Source organism: Erythrolamprus reginae, chromosome 2, assembly GCF_031021105.1.
Source record: "Erythrolamprus reginae isolate rEryReg1 chromosome 2, rEryReg1.hap1, whole genome shotgun sequence".
NCBI classification, from domain to species: domain Eukaryota; kingdom Metazoa; phylum Chordata; class Lepidosauria; order Squamata; family Dipsadidae; genus Erythrolamprus; species Erythrolamprus reginae.
Window position 1 is genome coordinate 2,691,166 of NC_091951.1, and position 19,586 is coordinate 2,710,751.

The following is a 19,586-nucleotide window of genomic DNA, read 5'->3' on the forward strand; positions in this document are numbered from 1 at the left end:
GCCTGTCTACAGGGATCGTGCCTCCCACAGTGGGGGTTTGCACCACCACCCACTGCTCAAGACTTCCCCTTAACTTAGTTTTCCTCCTCGTGAAAAACTGTCACCGTTTAATAGATTACAGGTGAAGAATTTATTTATTTATTTATTGTTTAGATTTGTATACCGCCCCCCTCCGAAGAATCTCAGGTACAGATCAGGAGCCCCTTTCTTTTTCTTTCTTTCTCTCTCTTTCTTTCTCTTTCTCTCCCCCTCTTTCTTTCTTTCCCTCCATTCCTGCCACCCACACTCAACTTCTCCTTCCTTCCTCCTTCCCTCCCTCCCTGCCTCCTTCACCCTCCCTCCCTGTCTCTTTCTCTCCCTCTGTTCCTTCCTTCCTTTCTCTTTCTCTCCCCCCCATTCTTTTTTCCCTCCCTCACTGCCACCCACCCAAACTTCCTCCTCGGTACTTCCGCCCTCCACTCCCTCCCCCTCCCTCCCACTTTCTTTCATTCTCTTTCTCTCCCCCTCTTTCTTTCTTTCTCTCCATTCCTTCCACCCATCAACTCAACTTCTCCTTCCTTCCTTCCTTCCTCCTTCCCTCCCTCCCTCCCTCCTTCCCCCTCCCTCCATCTCTCTTTCTCTCCCTCCATTCCTTCCTTCCTCTTTCTCTCACCCCTCTTTCTTTCTTTCTTTCGCTCCCTCACTGCCACCCACCAAAACTTCCTCCTCAGTCCTTCCACTCTCCACTCCCTCCCTCCCTTCCCCTCCCTCCCTCCCCTTTCTTTCTTTCTTTCTTTCTTTCTTTCTTTCTGTCTTTCTTTATCTTTCTCTCCCCCTTTCTTTCTTTCCCTCTTTCTTTCCCAAACACCCAACACATAAACTTCCTCCTCAGTCCTTCCTTCCTCCTCTCTCTCTCTCCCTCTCTTTCTTTCTTTCCCTCCCATGCTCCCACCAACCCAACCACGCATAACTCCTCAGTTCTTCCTCCCTCCCTCCTTTCTATTTCTTTCTTTTTTCCTCCCTCCTACTCAATCTTACTTCTCACTCTTTCCTTCCTTGCTTCCTCCCTCTTTCTTTCTTTCTTTCTCTTTCTCTCCCCTCTCTTTTATTCGCTCCATTCCTTCCACCCACCCACTCAACTTCACCTTCCTTCCGCCCTTCACTCCCTCCCTCCACTCCCTCCCTCCACTCCCTCCCTCCACTCCCTCCCTCCACTCCCTCCCTCCACTCCCTCCCCCTTTCTTTCTTTCTTTCTTTCTTTCTCTTTCTTTCTTTATCTTTCCCTCCCCCTCTTTCTTTCCCTCCTTCTTTCCCACCCACCCACACAAACTTCCTCCTCAGTCCTTCCTTCCTCCTCTTTCTCCCTTTCTCTCTCTTTCTTTCCCCCTCTCTTTCTTTCTTTCCCTCCCATGCTCCCACCAAGCCAAACACCCAAACCTCATCAGTTCTTCCTCCCTCCCTCTCGCCTCTTTTTTTTCTTTCTTTTCCTCCCTCCCTCTCACTCAATCTTCCTTCTCACTCTTTCCTTCCTTCCTTCCTTCCTCCCTCTTTCTTTTCTTTCTTTCTTTCTTTCCTTCCTTCTTTCTTTCTTCCTTTCTCTTTCTCTCTCTAAATAATTATATAGATTTGTATGCTGCCCCTCTCCGAAGGCTCAGAAATACTGTATTTGTCCTTCCCTGAACCTGCTGTAGATTTTTTGCAAATTCTCCTCCAAGCTTGGTGCCTGCAAGGGGACCAGATCCTTGAGTTTATGTCTCCCTAAGCCAGAACGTTCACTTCCTCGGATTCTTATGGCTGCCTTTGCCTCCTTTCCAAGAACATCTCCCTGCTGATTCATATTCTGTTTCCAGTTAACTACGATTTTAAGGTCATTTTAATAAACATGCATATCAAGTTTGGTGTCCCTCATCTTTCTTCCAGTCCACCATTAATGTTCTTATATGAGACTCTATTGTTAGTCAAGTCCTATGTGCGGAAAAAAACCCCTACATTATTTTTCTACTGCTTTTTACTCCTGCACCCTTCTCTCTGTGAAAATCATGCATATTTTTTCTGCCAACTTGATATTCTACTCATTAAATTTTCTCTTATTTAAAAAGGTAAAAAACAAGCTTCCAAAAATTGAACCATTACAAAGACAAAACCAAAGTAGATGAAACATATTTTAAAAATTGTATATTTAAAAACAGACAAACCCACATACATTTCCTTATATTGTCCCCCAGTTGAATACTATAACGGGGGTCCTCAAACATAGGTGGGCGATTCAAAGTCCTTCAGATGGCTGGGGGAGGGGACAAGGTGGGTGGTCATTTGACTGGGTGGGCCTGGCCAATTTAACAGTCCAATTTTTTTGCCTTTCTCCTTCCTGAGCTGTACTTGCTCACCCCGAGGAATCTAGAGGGGTGGCATACAAATGTAATAAATTATTATTATTAATAATAATAATAATAATAATAATAATACCCCCCCCAAAGGGAAAAAGAGCACAAACTTTCTTGCCACTTGCCTAACTTCATTACAACAGCAGCTTCAGGCTCTTTAAAAAAGGCCATTAAAAAAAGAATGAAAGAAACAGGATTTCCTTCAAAATCACTCCTGATCACAGAGCACAGAAGTCACAAAAGGCTGAGAGAAGCTGTCAATCAAGCCCCTCCCCTTCTCCTCTCTAGGGGCCCACGTGGGTCCTTTCCCTTCAGTTCCAGCCAAAGGCTTCTGGCTTTGCAGAGCTGTGAGTGCCTGCCAGCAGGGGAGGGGGCCAGGGGAGGGAGGGGAGACCAGCCTCCTTCTTTTAGTCATTTGGGATTTTAAACCAGAAGGAGAATTCAAACTGATTTGCTTCTTGTCACACTTATGCATATGTACCCACACACATGAAAGCTACAAAAATTGTCCAGCAACCAATTTGGTGGATGTACTTTATATATGGCAAGAACCAAAGCAGTGGATGAATTCTCCTATCTGGGACTCGACCAACTAGTAACTAACAATATCAGATTTGATAACTGTCTGGATCTCATCTTCTGCAACAGCAAAAGTACAATATATGGCTTACAAATAACAGAACCATTTTCCAACAGCAACCACAGCATGATAAACTTCAGTCTCAACTTAAGCCACACTATGATCCACCACTACAACACTAAAATTCAATTTCAAAAAAGCGAACTACGAACTCATTGAAGCCCACCTCTCAACATTAAACTGGAAAACTCTATTCTCTGAATGCTACACTACTGATGATCTCTACAACACATTCCTACTCGAAATGAAAATTATCATCAGACTTCATGTACTTCTAACATGTACCATAAACAAAAAAAATAACCTCCCAATCTCAATAAGAAAATTACAAACAAGAAAAAAATCTCTCTGGAGGAAAAACAAAAAAGGACAAGTTTCCAACTTCTAAAGCCAATATAAAAGCATTTGCAATCAAATAAAAACAGAATGCCTTAACTACCACAGCAAACAAGAGGAGAACCTCCTACGCACCAAATCTAATAGAGCTTTCTACAACTTTGTCAACAATAAACTCAAAGACTCTAGACCTATCCCACCTCTCAAAGGACCCAACAACAAAGAATACCATGATGATTCATCCAAAGCCAACCTCCTCAACTCTTTATTTGGCTCATCCCCAAATTTCCTCAATCGCACCTCAAACTCCCTCAACGACTTAACCCAAGTAGACTTCACTGAAGACCGAGTTGAAAAAGCATTACGTGACCTTAAACCTTCTCTATCAGTCGGACCAGATGGTCTATGTGCTTGCTTCCTAAAAAAGCTCTCTTCTGCCATAGCTGAACCACTAAGCATAATTTTTGAAAAATCCTTCAGAACCAGCACACTTCCTAAGCTATGGTCGAAAGCAATGGTCATCCCCATCTTCAGAAAAGGAGACCCCTCTCTTGTAGATAACTACAGACCAATTTCACTATGCTGCGTCCCATGCAAAGTCATGGAATCAATTATAAACAAATCAATTACTCTCCATCTAGAAACTAATAATTTGCTCTCTAACAAACAATTTGGTTTCAGAAAAAAAATATCCTGCAACCTGCAGCTCCTCCACTCCAAAAATATATGGACAACTCATCTAGATCAAGCGAAATCTACAGATGCAATTTATATTGACTTCTGCAAAGCCTTTGATTCAGTGGTCCACGACAAACTACTCCTAAAACTCAAATCCTATGGCATCTCAGGATCCCTCCATAGTTGGATTACAGCATTCCTGTCAAACAGACAACAAGTGGTCAAAATAAGAAGCACCATATCCACCCCCATCCCAGTTAAAAGCGGTGTTCCCCAAGGTAGTGTACTGGGACCAACGCTCTTCATTCTCTACATCAATGACCTTTGCGATTACATCACAAGCAACTGTGTCCTCTTCGCTGATGATGTAAAACTCTTCAACACCACCGATAACACAACTACTCTCCAAAAAGACCTTGACGCTGTTTCTGAGTGGTCTAACACATGGCAACTCCAAATCTCAACTAGCAAATGCTCTGCCCTACACATTGGGAAGAAGAATCTGAACTCCAAATACGAACTGAATAATCTTCTGTTTGGAACCCATATCACATCTCAGACCTTGGTATACTAATAACAAAAGATTTAAGTGCCAAAGCCCCACTGCAACAATATAGCCAAGAAGGCTTCAAGAGTTGTAAACCTAATCCTACATAGCTTCTGCTCTGGCAATCTCACACTACTTACTAGAGCTTACAAAACTTTTGCCAGACCCATCCTCGAATACAGCTCATCTGTTTGGAACCCATATTGCATCTCAGACATTAACACCCTTGAAAATGTTCAAAGATACTTCACCAGAAGAGCCCTTCACTCCTCTACCCGAAATAGAATACCCTATGAGACTAGACTTTCAATCTTGGGCCTAGAAAGTTTAGAACTAAGACGCGTTAAACAAGATCTAAGTATTGCCCACAAGATCATATGCTGCAATGTCCTGCCTGTTGGTGACTACTTCAGCTTCAACCACAACAACACAAGAGCACACAACAGATTTAAACTTAATATTAACCGCTCCAAACTTGACTGTAAAAAATATGACTTCAGTAACCGAGTTGTCGAAACGTGGAACTCATTACCGGACTCCATAGTGTCATCCCCAACCCCCCAACACTTTACCCTTAGATTATTTACGGTTGACCTATCTAGATTCCTAAGAGGTCAGTAAGGGGCGAGTACAAGTGCACTAGAGTGCCTTCCATCCCCTGTCCTATTGCTCTCCTATATGTCCTATACCTTTCCTCTATTCCTATATCTCTTCTTCTATTCTTTTATTGATATACAGTATTCTATTGCTATACCTTCTTTTCTATTAGTTCTTAGATATATCTTACTATGAGTATCTCATCTATAACCTTCATCATGTATTTTACTATGTGTATATAGATATATACCCACTAAAACCCTCATTGTGTATTCGACAAAATAAAAATAAATAAATAAAAAAAATAAATTATGCTGCAGTAGCACTTGAATTACTGTTAGACAACTTCAGCTGATTTTGAAAAGCTAGGAAACATGGAGACATGTCCCCCTCCCACCAACCCATTTTTAAAGGGCTACTTTTCAAAGCAGCCCCTCCCCTACTCACCCATCGGCAGCAGCTGTGTCATCAGAAGGGCAGCTCAACCAATGAAAGAAGCACCGCTAGAGTAGATGCTCATGGGAAGATAAGGCCAATGGTGAGGGGAGGGGCAAGGGGTGGGGCTTAATTCTACCACTCCTTGCATGGGATACTTTGCATTGGTGGGCCATATCTAGTCCACGCACTGTAGTTTGAGGATCCCTGTATTAGAACATAGAATAACAGAGGTGGAAGGGACCATATCTAGTCCACGCACTGTAGTTTGAGGATCCCTGTATTAGAACATAGAATAACAGAGGTGGAAGGGACCTTAGAGGTCTTGTAGCCCCACCTCCTACCTAGGCAAGAAACCCTACACTACTTCAATCAAATGGTTATCCAACATCTTTAGAACTTCCAGGGTGGAACTATAAGATGCATCTGTGCATAAGACGCACCAAGATTTCAAAGAGGTAAATAAGAAAAGAAAGGTTTTGCCTTCCCTCAGCCCCCAGGATCACTTTGCAGACCTCCCAAAACCTCTGCACACTTGTTTTCACATGGGGCGGGGCTTCAGGAGCCCAAAAATGGCTGTATTCAGTGTAGAAGATGCACCACCATTTCTAACCTATTTGGGGGGGAGAGGAAGTGCGTCTTATACTCCAAAAATATGGTACTTAAGAAATGTAATGATGTCTGAAAATGACTTTAGGGATGAGGGGAAGAGAGGCTGCCTACGGAAGGATCAGATCAGAGGGGAGAATCCTGCAGCTGCATAATGGGAGAGAAGGAAACTCAGAAAGGATCCTGGCTAACTTTTCAGGCTGAGAAAAGAGTTGGTGGGAGATTTGTTCTTTCAGACTTGCAACATTGGGTTAATGTCACATTACCATCAAGTAGAATTAGCACATCTGGAGGGGGTTTTCATCAGGATGACAAGGGAGAAGATTAGCCTGACACTTTTCTTCTTGATAAACCCATTCTAGTGCACTTGTACTCGCCCCTTACTGACCTCTTAGGAATCTGGATAGGTCAACCCGGCCTATAATTGACCAATTGACCAAAAGCAGAGACAGGTTACAAGCGGTGTGCCACAAGGGTCTGTTCTGGCTCCTATTCTTTTTAATATGTTTGTGAGTGACATAGGGGAAGGTTTGGTAGGGAAGGTTTGCCTATTTGCCGATGACTCTAAAGTGTGCAATAGGCTTGATATTCCTGGAGGAGTCTGTAATATGGTAAATGATTTAGCTTTACTAGATAAATGGTCAAAGCAATGGAAACTGCAGTTTAATGTTTCCAAATGTAAAACAATGCACTTGGGGAAAAGGAATCCTCAATCTGAGTATTGCATTGGCAGTCCTGTGTTAGCAAAAACTTCAGAAGAGAAGGATTTAGGGGTAGTGATTTCTGACAGTATCAAAATGGGTGAGCAGTGTGGTCGGGCAGTAGGAAAAGCAAGTAGGATGCTTGGCTGCATAGCTAGAGGTATAACAAGCAGGAAGAGGGAGATTGTGATCCCCTTATATAGAGCGCTGGTGAGACCACATTTGCAATACTGTGTTTAGTTCTGGAGACCTCACCTACAAAAAGATATTGACAAAATTGAACAGATCCAAAGACGGGCTACAAGAATGGTGGAAGGTCTTAAGCATAAAACATATCAGGAAAGACTTAATGAACTCAATCTGTATAGTCTGGAGGACAGAAGGAAAAGGGGGGACATGATTGAAACATTTAAATATGTTAAAGGGTTAAATAAGGTTCAGGAGGGAAGTGTTTTTAATAGGAAAGTGAACACAAGAACAAGGGGACACAATCTGAAGTTAATTGGGGGAAAGATCAAAAGCAACGTGAGGAAATATTATTTCACTGAAAGAGTAGTAGATCCTTGGAACAAACTTCCAGCAGACGTGGTTGGTAAATCCACAGTAACTGAATTTAAACATGCCTGGGATAAACATATATCCATCCTAAGATAAAACATAGGAAATAGTATAAGGGCATACTAGGTGGACCATGAGGTCTTTTTCTGCCGTCAGTCTTCTATGTTTCTATGTTTCTAATTATATTTTCTCTATATTTTATCAGTATATGATTGACTATTTTTTCTCAAACTTTTTCATTCACTTTTGAAGATAATGGCAGTATTATTGAACCACATTTGGAGATTAGACAATTCTAGAAGAAAGATTCAATGTGGGATAAGAAACAATGTTTTCTGTATTTCAAATTCCTGGATGTTCCCATTTTAGTTCCATAATTTCCTGGAGAAAAATGAATTTTGGAACATTTCTCAGAAAAAACTGTACTTGGACCAAAATGGAGAGATAAAAACAGATATGACCATTGACTACTACTTGATGATCACCAAGGAATATGTCAACCAAAAGCCTCTGGCATATTTTCAAAGGCAGAGACTTTCTATCGACCAAGATGCTCTTCCACGGCTAAAGTTGCTTAATAAGGTGGGAGAATTTTTGCAGTCTTTTCTCTGTATTCCAAAGCCTGAGGTCCCATTTCAAGTGGGGAAAGGCTGGAGTCTCCAGGGTGGTTGGCCTTCCATGGGGTTTTTTAAATCTTTAAATATTTTAATTAATTGGATTACTTATGATTTGTTTCACTTGTGAGCCGCCCCGAGTCTTCGGAGAGGGGCGGCATACAAATCCAAATAATAAATAAATAAAATAAATAAATGCCAGTTGGTGTCATCTAATGGAAGTTCTTCCATAGACAGCAAATAAATGGAGAATTTTGGCATTGTTTTATGGAAAACTTTTGAGATCTTAATGGTCAGAGGTTTCTTTCCTCATCAGTTTTATTCTTTATTAAAAGAACTGAATGAAATAAAAGTTTCCTAAACCTTTTACAGTGAACTTTATTCTCAGATTTAATATGAAGATATCTTCATACTTAAATCTTTTTTCTGCAATTCCACCCCATCAGATTTTATTAAATAGAAAACTACTTTATGGTAATGTTAAATTCCAAAAGCAAAAGGGAGGAATTAAATGAAGAATCTGCCCATTGTTATACCTCCTGCATCTGTTTTGAAGAAGTCAGAGATTTCATATTAACCTCAATGAAGACCAGAGGCTAATTGTCTCCTGCCATTTTTACCTACATTTTCTATAGATGGAGAGTCCTAACGCATTTCCTAACACATTCTCTTTTCTCTGCTCAGTCCCTGCCTGAGTCCAAATGTGTGGAAAGTTGTCATCCTGGATTTGTCAAGAGGGCTCGAGAAGGAGAGCCAGTTTGCTGCTACAACTGCGTTCCTTGTCCGGAGGGGACCTTCTCCACTCAGGAAGGTGGGTGACCCTGAGGAAAATGGGAGGCTTGGTGGAACTGGATCCATCCAGAACATTTTCATGAAAGTGCAAGTTAAAAGGCAGATTGGAGCAAACCTGTTTTTTCTTTATTTGTAACCTACACAATTTCTTATCTAAAAGGAAGTAAATCAAAAAGACTTTGAAGGAGGGTTGAGAAGAGACGGGAGGAGGGGGTGGAAGACTGGTCATTCTTTACTAACAGCAGAGGAAATATCTCTTCTGCTTTTTAGTTTGGAGAAGTGCTGCTAAGTTTACCTTTCTAGGACCATCTGAGATCTTTCAAACTTGATGAATTATTTCAGGTCCACCTTCTGAAAGACCTGGCAATTCACTGTATATTGGCCTCCCCTTGAGAAGGTCCATCATGTGGATAGTTTTGGGGGGAACTCATTATACAAATATTCTGCCCGTCATATCGATCTATCAATCAATGAAAATAGAGCTGGAAGGGACCTTGGAGGTCTTCTAGTCCATCCCCCTGCTCAAATAGGAGAACCTATATCAGTGATGGTGAACCTTTTTTGGCACCGAGAGGCCAAACCAGAACATTCAGATACACATGCTGGAGCATTGGAAACTCAAAGACTGGCTGGCCCGCGTTCAAACGCCTGTTTTGGCCATTCTTGGGGCCATTTTCTGGCTGTTTCTGGCTGTTTTCCAAGTCAATTTTTGTCCAAAAAAACAGCATTAAAACTCTTTTTTTGGCTATTTTCTGGACCATTTTTCAGGCTGTTTTCAGGCTGCTTCTCAGTGCTCCACTGCCTGCACTGGAAATCAGAAGATCAGCTTGCAATGGCACAGATTCCCAGAGTGAGGGCTCTGCATGCCACCTCTGACACCCGTGCCGTAGTTTGCCATCATGGATCTATGTCATTTCAGACAAGTGACTGTCCAATATCTTCTTTAAAACCTCCAATATTGAAGAACACAAAACCTCTGGAGTCCAGCTGTTCCACTGGTCAATTGTTCTCACTGTTAGGAAGTTTCTCCTTAATTGCATATTGCTTCCAGATGTTATAGGATACTCTAGGCATTCTCCAAGTCCCTTTAACTGCCATGGGCCAGGACTCAGGATGTTTGGCTAAAAGATTATATGATTCATTATTAACCTCTAATAATGTAGGTTCCTATGAAGATTCTACACACTACACAGAAAATAATTAATATCGTATGACTCCCCTCAACTTCATATACCTAGCAACATTTTTAAAAATAACCTTCTTAGCTCTTTTTAATGAAATAGTTCAGAAATACTTATTGGAAAATGTTCCTGGAATTAGGTGTTGGCCAAAAAAATATTTATTGTAATGTAAAAAATCTATAAAAGAAATATTGCTTTTTATTTTTTTAGATACTAAAAATTGCACCAAGTGTCCAGATGATAAATATCCTAATGAGCGCAGAGTCCAATGTATCCCCAAAGTTATAACCTTTCTGTTTTATGAAGACTTTCTGGGCATCATTCTGGTCTCTTTTGCCCTACTGTTGTTCTTAATCACAGACCTTGTTTTAATCATCTTCATTAAATATCGAGAAACCCCCATTGTCAAAGCCAACAACCGGGACCTTTCGTACATCCTCCTGGTCTCCCTTCTGCTTTGCTTCTTGTCTTCTTCTCTCTTCATTGGTCAACCAAGGAAAGCCACCTGCCTTCTCCGACAGACAGTTTTCAGCATCATCTTCTCAGTTGCTGTTTCTTCTCTCTTGGCCAAAACCATCACAGTGGTGCTGGCTTTTCTGGCCACAAAGCCAGGAAACCAAATGAAGAGATGGCTGGGGAAGAGTTTGGCCAACTCCATCATCCTGTCTTGTTCTGCTGTACAAATTGTCATCTGCTCCATCTGGTTGGCAGTTTCTCCCCCCTTCCCTGAATCTGACCTCCACTCCCAACATGGAGAGATCATCCTGCAATGCAATGAAGGGGCTGTTGTCATGTTCTACGTCACCCTCAGCTACATGGGCTTCCTGGCTGCCATCTGCTTCACGGTGGCTTTCCTGGCCAGGAATCTGCCTGGGGCCTTCAACGAAGCCAAGCTGATCACCTTCAGCATGCTGGTCTTCTGCAGTGTCTGGGTGACTTTTGTGCCCACCTACCTGAGCACCAAAGGGAAATACATGGTGGCTGTGCAGGTCTTCTCCATCCTGGCCTCCAGTGCTGGTCTGCTGAGCTGCATCTTCATCCCCAAGTGTTACATTATCCTTCTGAGGCCAGACCTGAACACAAAGGAGCATCTCACAGCCAGAACAAATGTAAAAACATGATATATTACACCATTGTGATATTGAAAAAAATGTTAATGTGACTTTTATTTGATTTCCATTTAGATAGTATGCAGGAGTCGAAGATTATTATTTGAAAAAGGAAAAATGAATCAAAAGATTATAACATTAGCGGTAATATACGCTCCAAATGTAAATGCTAAACAATTTATTATGAATGCAAAACGTAAACTGGATTTATTTTCAGAGGGGACAGTGATATTTGCTGGGGATTTCAATGTAGAAATAACAGCTAATAAATAAGAAAAGAAGCAATTAAATTTGAATAAGTTAAATATGATAGATTTACACGCTGATAATTCAAACAGAGGGACATACTATTCAGCAAGACACAATAAGTTTAGTTGTATTGATTATATATTCATGAACAAAACAGGAAATATTCAAGTTAAAAAGGCAGAAATCAAAAGTAATTGGATATCTGATCATGCAGCTATAACGGCATTTATAAAGATAGATCCTACTGGTAGACAAAGAATTTGGAGATACAATACAATTGTCTCAGTAAGTGAAGAAAATAAGGAAAAAATTCAGAAAGATATTCAGGAATTTTATGAAATAAATCAAAATGATGGGATGAGACAATCAGTTATCTGGGACACGAAGAAGGCAGTTATTAGGGGTAATATAATTGTTATGGAGTCTTATATCAGAAAAAGTTGGGGGATAGAAAGGGAAAAAAGAATAAGGAAAATAGAATCAATAAGAGAAAATCTGAGAATAACCAGAAATAAAGAATGGAATGACTTGTTAAAACTTAAACAAAGACAATTAAAGGACATAGAGGAAGAAAATTGGAATAACATGAGAATAGCATTAAAACAGAGAATTGAAATATGGGGGAGGGGGAATCAGCATTACAAATGGCAAAATACCTTAAAAAAAGAAAAGAAAAATTAATAATAAATGGTTTGAAGGATAAGGATGGAGTAATGAAATATGGTAACAGAGAATTAGAAATGTAATAAGAGAATTTTATGCAAAACTATATGAAAAAGAACATGTTATGTTACAAGAAATAGAGGTTAAAGAAAGGCTGAATGAGGAAGAAAGACAAATGTTAAATGCAAATATAACAAGGGATGAAATAATTAAAGTGGTAAAAGGATTAAAACCCGGTAAAGCACCAGGCCCCGATGGATTTACAGGTGAATATTATAAAATGTATATAGAAATTCTATTACCGCATTTGGAGAAACTGTATAACAATATCCTCATAACACTAGATGTTCCACAAACATGGAAGGTGTCTGAAATTGTAACAATTCCTAAACCAGGTCGAGACTTAGAAGAACCAGGTTCCTACCGCCCAATTAGTCTATTAAATCAAGATTATAAATTTTTTATGAAAATTTTAGCAAATAGGTTGGAAAATATATTGCCAAGGATAATTGGGAAAGACCAGTATGGTTTTATAAAAGGGAGAAGAATATATGAGCCAATTAGAAATATAGTGAATGTGCTGCACCATGCTACCAAAACTAAAAGGAAAATGGGATTACTAAAGTTAGATGTTTACAAAGCTTTTGACAAAATAAATCATGAGTATTTGTTCCAATTATGCAATAGTTTGAATATGGGGAAAGGGTTTTGTCAAATAATAAAAGAAATATATAAGGACAATACAGCCTACATCAGAGTGAACAGAAATAGAACGGAGAAGATAGGAATAAATAATGGGACTAAGCAGGGATGTCCCCTATCCCCGATGCTTTTTGCAATGGCAATTGAAACATTGGCAAATAAAATTAGAAAAGATATACAATGGAAGGGATATCAAATAGGAAGTATGGAATTAAAATTAAATTTATTTGCAGACGATGCTATAATAGTTACAGAAACACCAATAGATATGATTAAAAGAATGATCATAATACTTCAGGAGTTTAAAAACCAATCAGGGTTAAGAGTGAATATGGAAAAATCAGAAATCATTTGTTTAAATACAGGGCCTAAAGAGCAAATTGAAATACGGAAGGTATCGGGTTTAAAACTGGGTAGCAAGAAAATGAAATATTTAGGAGTATGGTTATTAAAGAATCTGGAAAAAATGGTGGAATTTAATTATAATTTAATATGGAAAAAAAATCAGAAACAAATTAAGAACTGGAAAAATAAAAATTTGAGAAGATTGGCTAAAGTAAGAGCTTTAAAGATGATGATTATCCCAAAAATGCTATATATTTTACAGGTAATGCATGGAACCTTCCCAATAAGAAAGATAAGAGAATGGGACACCAAATTGAATGTGTGGATAGAAGGTAATAAAAGACCAAGGATAAAAAAAAAATGGCTGATAGCAACGGAGGATGAGGGAGGCTGGGGAAATCCAAGCTTGGAGGGACACATATCATATTGATAGGCTAATGGAATTACAATTATTAGAGGAAAAACAATGGGTAGAATTAGAGAAAGAAATTAATGATATTAAGAATCAGGAATTATTATTTAGGAAATGGAATAAGGTAGAAATAAATAGACTATTAGACCCTACTAAAGCGATAATAGAGAGTTGGATGAAATGGCAATATAAATTGAAAATGACAAACTCTAAATTAGCAACGCTGCATGTGATAAATACAAAGAAAGAAAGTAACCTCACAAAGATAATAAGGGAACTAAGGAGGAAAGGTATACAGAGAATAGAACAGTTATATGAAAGGGACGGAAGAATTAATAGAAATGAAATAGAGAGGTGCCTGGGACAACAAAACTGGTTACAAATCAATGCGATAAACACATATTTAAGTAAAAGGGAAAATAAAGAAATATTTGAGACAAGAAATAAATTTAGAAAAGATACTAAGGGATAAGTGTAAGAATATAAAAGCACAAACAGGTAACATATATAGAGAATTATTACAAGCGGAAGAATAAGTAGTAAAAGGATTGACGAGATATTGGCAGGACGAATTAGAAATTGATGAATGGGATATGGAAGGTATAATTGAAAATATTAAAAAAATTAAAAACAAGAATAAGAGAGATGAGAAGAAAAATACTACATAAATGGTATTATACACCAGTGCAATTAGCACATTTTCAAACAACGAAGAAAGGAAATTGTTGGCATGGGTGCAAGGAAAAAGGAGTATTTATGCATATGTTTTGGGAATGTAATAAAGTTCAAAAATTCTGGAAACAAATACAAATGGAAGTGAATAAAATTGCGAATGGTAATTGGAAAATAACTAAGGAAGCAGCATTATTGATAAAAAATAGTGAGGTAAAAGAATTACGAAGAAATCAAAATTGCAGCGATAGAAAGTGCCCAGGCAACTATAGTGCTTGGGTGGAAAGATGACAATAAATGGACGATAAAAAATTGGTGCAAATACATGGCGGATCACATTCACTATGAAATTATGGAAATTAGACTACATAATTATAATGAAGGAAAATTAGCAGCAACATTGAGGCGGTGGGAGAAGGTTAAAAATTATATATTAACAACATCAGTAAGCGATGCAAATGTAAGAAATAAAATTCAATCACTCTATAAAGAACGAACAATGTAACCCAGAGACAAAGCAAATGAAGGATACAAAATGGATTCTTCCCTGGTGAAAGGATTTTTTTTTTCTGTATGGTGATGGTACACTGTATGCTTTCTGTTTTGTTTTTTGTAAAATTCTAAAAAAAACAATAAAAATATATTTTAAAAAACCCCAGAAAATCAGATGGATGCAGAAGAGCGTAAGCCATCAGACCACGAAATAGCAATGGATAGAGGAGTGATAACGGAGGAAGAAAAAATAGCAATTCCAGAATTTTTTCTTTGGAATAAAGCCAAAACACCTGAGCGCTATTTAAAAATTTGAAATTATATTTTAGACCAATGGTAAGCATTTTTGATGAACTGGAAAGTCACTTCAGGTTCATCTGACTCCTTTGGAAAATAAAGTCGCTGTTTTTTAAGGGGATCCGATCAGTGCACACACCAAGTTGGTGAAAAGAATGCCATTGGCGATTGGGTATGCAACAAACATGTTTTGTATATTTTTGATAAGCTTGCACTGTTATGTAGTGTCCATTTATAATACAGGACTTGTTAGCCACCAAGGCCCTCCCCCCTATTTGTGCACCCAGATAACTTTGTTATTTGCAAAACTAGAGTGGTCAGATCTACAACTGAGATATTACTGGCAAATGTAAGGCCAATCATTAGAAAAGATAAAGAGAGCAAAACAAGAATACTTTGAGCATGCGAATAAACCTGGAAGATGGTTGGCATACAAATTAAGAAAAGAGAGAGAAAACAAAATTATAAAAAAATTGTTAGATTCAAAAGGTATAATAAAACATAGAAGATAAAAAGGAAATAGCATTGGAATTTTATAGACAATTATATAAGAAAGAAGAGATAAGTGAGGATTTAATTTTTAAATACTTGGAAAAAATAGAACTACCAGTCTTAACTGAAACACAACAGCAAAGATTAAATAAACCCATTACAGATATAGAATTAAATCAATCTATAAAGAACCAAAAAAATAATAAAGCGACTGGTCCAGATGCAATACCAGCAGAATTTTATAAATTAGAAATAGAAATACTTTTTTCAAATATGCTTGAGACATATAATCAAATATTGACAGTGGGTAAATTACCAAAAACTTGGTCAGAAACTTTAATAACTTTAATACATAAAGCTGATACGGAGAAAGGAAAAATTGAAAAGTACAGACCTATTTCACTGTTGAACGTTGATTATAAAAATTTTATATCAATATTTGCTAATAGACTTAAAAGTATTATAAATAATATGATACATAATCAAAATGGATCCCTACCAGGAAGACAAATAAAAAATAATTTAAGAATAATAGTCAATACTTTGGAATATTATGAGCAGCATCCAGAAAAGCAAATGGCACTTATTTTTTTAGATGCGAAAAAAGCATTTGACAATGTGGATTGGAATTTTATGAAAATACAATTAAACAAGATGGAAGTAGGAACAAAATTCTTTAACATAATAGATGCTATATATTCCGAACAAACAGCTAAAATTATAATAAATAGTGAACAGACGGAAAAAGTAGTTATCCAAAGAGGAGTAAGACAAGGTTGTCCAATATCACCATTGTTATTCATTCTAACATTAGAAGTATTGTTGATAAGAGCAGATAAGGAAATAAAAGGATTGAAGATTTAAAAAGAAACTTATAAAACACAAGTATTTGCCGATGATGAAGTGTTCGTTCTGGATGATCCAATAGAATCTATTTTAAACTTAATAAACGTGATTGAAGAATATGGGAAAGTTGGAGGATTGAAAATAAATAAGGAAAAGACACCGATATTAACAAAAATATGACTGAAACACAGAGAAAGTATTTAGGAGATTTATCAAACATGAAAATTACGAAAAAAGTGAAATACTTAGGGATATGGATGACTTCTAAAGCTGTATCTTTAAAAAATGATAATTATCTAAAATTATTAAGTCAGGTTAAAAAAGATTTAGAAATATGGAGTAATTTACAACTATCATTCGTAGGAAGAATCTCTACAATTAAAATGAATATTCTTCCAAAAATTTTGTTCCTTTTTCAAGTAATTCCAACAAATCCAGGAACGAAATTAAAAATAGCAATTACAGAATTTTTTCTTGGGAATAAAGCCAAAACACCTGAGCGCTATTTAAAAATTCGAAATTATATTTTAGACCAATGGTAATCATTTTTGATGAACTGGAAAGTCACTTCAGGTTCATCTGACTCCTTTGGAAAATAAAATCGCTGTTTTTTAAGGGGATCCGATCAGTGCACACACCAAGTTGGTGAAAACAATGCCAGAAATGAGTGGCAGAAATGAACAGGTTAACCATGAGAATAAAAGAGAAAGAAGATACTGACTTTTTACAAAGTATAGACAAAAAGAAGAAAAATTGAATCGACCACATTGCATAGAAGTGATCTTAAGGAGAATACATAGGGTCAGGAAAATTGGTATAGATAAAGACATTTAGTATACAAAGGTGAAAGATAGTAAATATGTTATTTAATTATAGTATATTTTATTGAATAGAAATAATGCATGATTAAAGTGATAGATCTATAATGCACCAAAAATGAGATTGTAAGAGGGTTAAACAATATGAAGAAGGGCACGAAATATTCTTTGAAAAGAGATAAAGTTATATATAAGAATTTGATAGCTAAGAGAGAAAGAGAGCTTTCTCTCCTATTTTTTAATTAAGTGAACACTTATAGGCTTTTGTGTTATTTTTCTTTCTTTCCTTTTTTTGTTTTTTTTCCTGTTTTGTTGTTTGTATGTTGTAACCATGTAACTTTATTGTACCCATATGCATATCTGTAAATACAAGGCACCACTCGATTTGTGGCCCATGAGTTGAAGAACAGAAGTGGGTATGAATCAGATCAGGACATTCAACTCATGAAAAATTCCAGCTGCCTAATTTCCCCCCCATATGCTCCGTAGTGGTGTCTTGGGGGTTAGGCAAAGTCCTGAATTCGATCGGCATTATGGCAATATGGATATTTATGTCACAATGAGCAGGATCAGGCTAAAGACAAGGACGACCTCCATAAAATACTACATGGAAAACTACGTGCAGGAAGCTTTCGAAGCTGACCACATTGACAAAGTCAACTTGTAAGTTTATTTTGGATTCAGGCTAATGGAGGAAGCAGCCAAAAAACAGAATTGGATTCCTTTCCTCCCTCATTCCAAGTCAAAGCATCCGCCCACTTTTACAGTCAGTTCTTCTGCAACAGAAATTTCCCCCTTGATCCTAAAAGGAAATGTGGACAGCAAAAGGAAATGGCGCTAACTTGTCATTCAATATTCCTTGGATGCTGCCTTTTGCCTACTCTCCTGAGTCTCCTAAACGTTTTTGCTTCCCAGAAGGGAAAGAAAAGGGGACAAGATTGGTCAAAATACTTCCAGCATGTTGGGGTTTCTGTGGAAACTGATCCTACGAATATTCTGAGCCACATATAGAATGACTTTCTCCGTTTATCAATGAGGAGCAGAAAAATTAGCAGAAATACTCTTGTTATTGTTCAGCAAGGTGCTTAGGATCGGATTTCCAAAATCAGGATTGAGACGCGAGAGTCCCACTTAGGGTCTTTACAAGGGTTCACTCTACATTCTTCTGCCCCACCTTGGATGTTTCTGGCTGCTTGCTACAGAGGAAATGGTGCCCAGTCAACTAGCCTGTATACAAATTCACGCCAAAGGAAGCTATTTAATCTACTGGACAACTCATTCTCCAACATCATGATGATGAACTTATTAAAAAGTATGCACGATGGTTTTTTAGAATGGTTTAGGAGGGGAGAATGTGGTGGGTGGAGCATGTTTTGGGGGGATTGTGTGTGTTGGGATTTGTCTTTAGGCATCATGTGAATTCTACTGTCTGGGTATTCTGTGTATATATATAATGATTATAAAGTATTTCCTTATTATTTTATTGAGAATTCAACCAAATGTTTATGCTGGGTATATTGGACAACTATGTAGTTCAGTTTGAAAGGACAAGATTAAAAAAAACAGATTTGTTTTAGACCCTCTGCTGAAGACGGGGGAATATTCAGCAACCATGAGAAAATACTTCGGTTTCAAAAGCTGCCAAGGCTTTTCCAGTTCACCCTCCCCCCTTTTCAGACTGTAAAAACAGCAGCAGCACCTTAGAAGGTTCATTCAATGACCGAACATGTTTGCATTAGTGATTTCCACCACTCGATTTGTGGCCCATGAGTTGAAGAATGGAAGTCGGTACGAATCGGGTCAGGACATTCAACTCATGAAAAATTCTAGCTATCTAATTTCGCCCCATTTGCTCCGCAGTGGTGGCCTTGGGGGTTAGGCAAAGCCCCGAACTCAATCAATTGGCATTATGGCCATATGGATATGTGTGTCACCGTGAGCAGGATTGAGGATCAGGCTAAAGACCAGGACGACCTCCATTAAATACTACATCAAAAACTACATGCAGGAAGCTTTCAAAGCTGACCACATCAACAAAGTCAACTTTGAAGTTTATTTTTGGATTCAACCTTGTCAGTACTCTGTATGCGCTTATATTGGGTTACAATACAGATAAGCTAAGGATGTATGTTTATATAATATACCTTTAAGTGATGGACCATAGTTGGCCACAAGAGGGAGCCAAAGGAGTTCCTGTTTTGGGGGGAGTTTTTTACTGATACTGATTTGTTTTGTGGATATATGTTTCCCTAAACAGCCTACCAAAGTTAAGGGAAGAAGCAGCCAAAAAACAGAATTGGATTCCTTTCCTCTCTCATTCCAAGTCAAAGCATCTGCCCACTTCTACAATCAGTTTCTACAAGAAACTGCCAATATTTTCAGGTGAGTCAATGGAACAGAAGCCAGTGCTCGTAGCTCCCAGGGGAGAAAACGTCCTA

The 19,586-nt window shown here is 38.1% G+C and overlaps 1 pseudogene; it reads left to right on the plus strand.

Annotated features, from left to right (window-relative positions):
- The window catches only part of LOC139162937 (H-2 class II histocompatibility antigen, E-S beta chain-like), a 644,095-nt pseudogene that overhangs the window by 166,050 nt on the left and 458,459 nt on the right, over positions 1–19,586 (plus strand).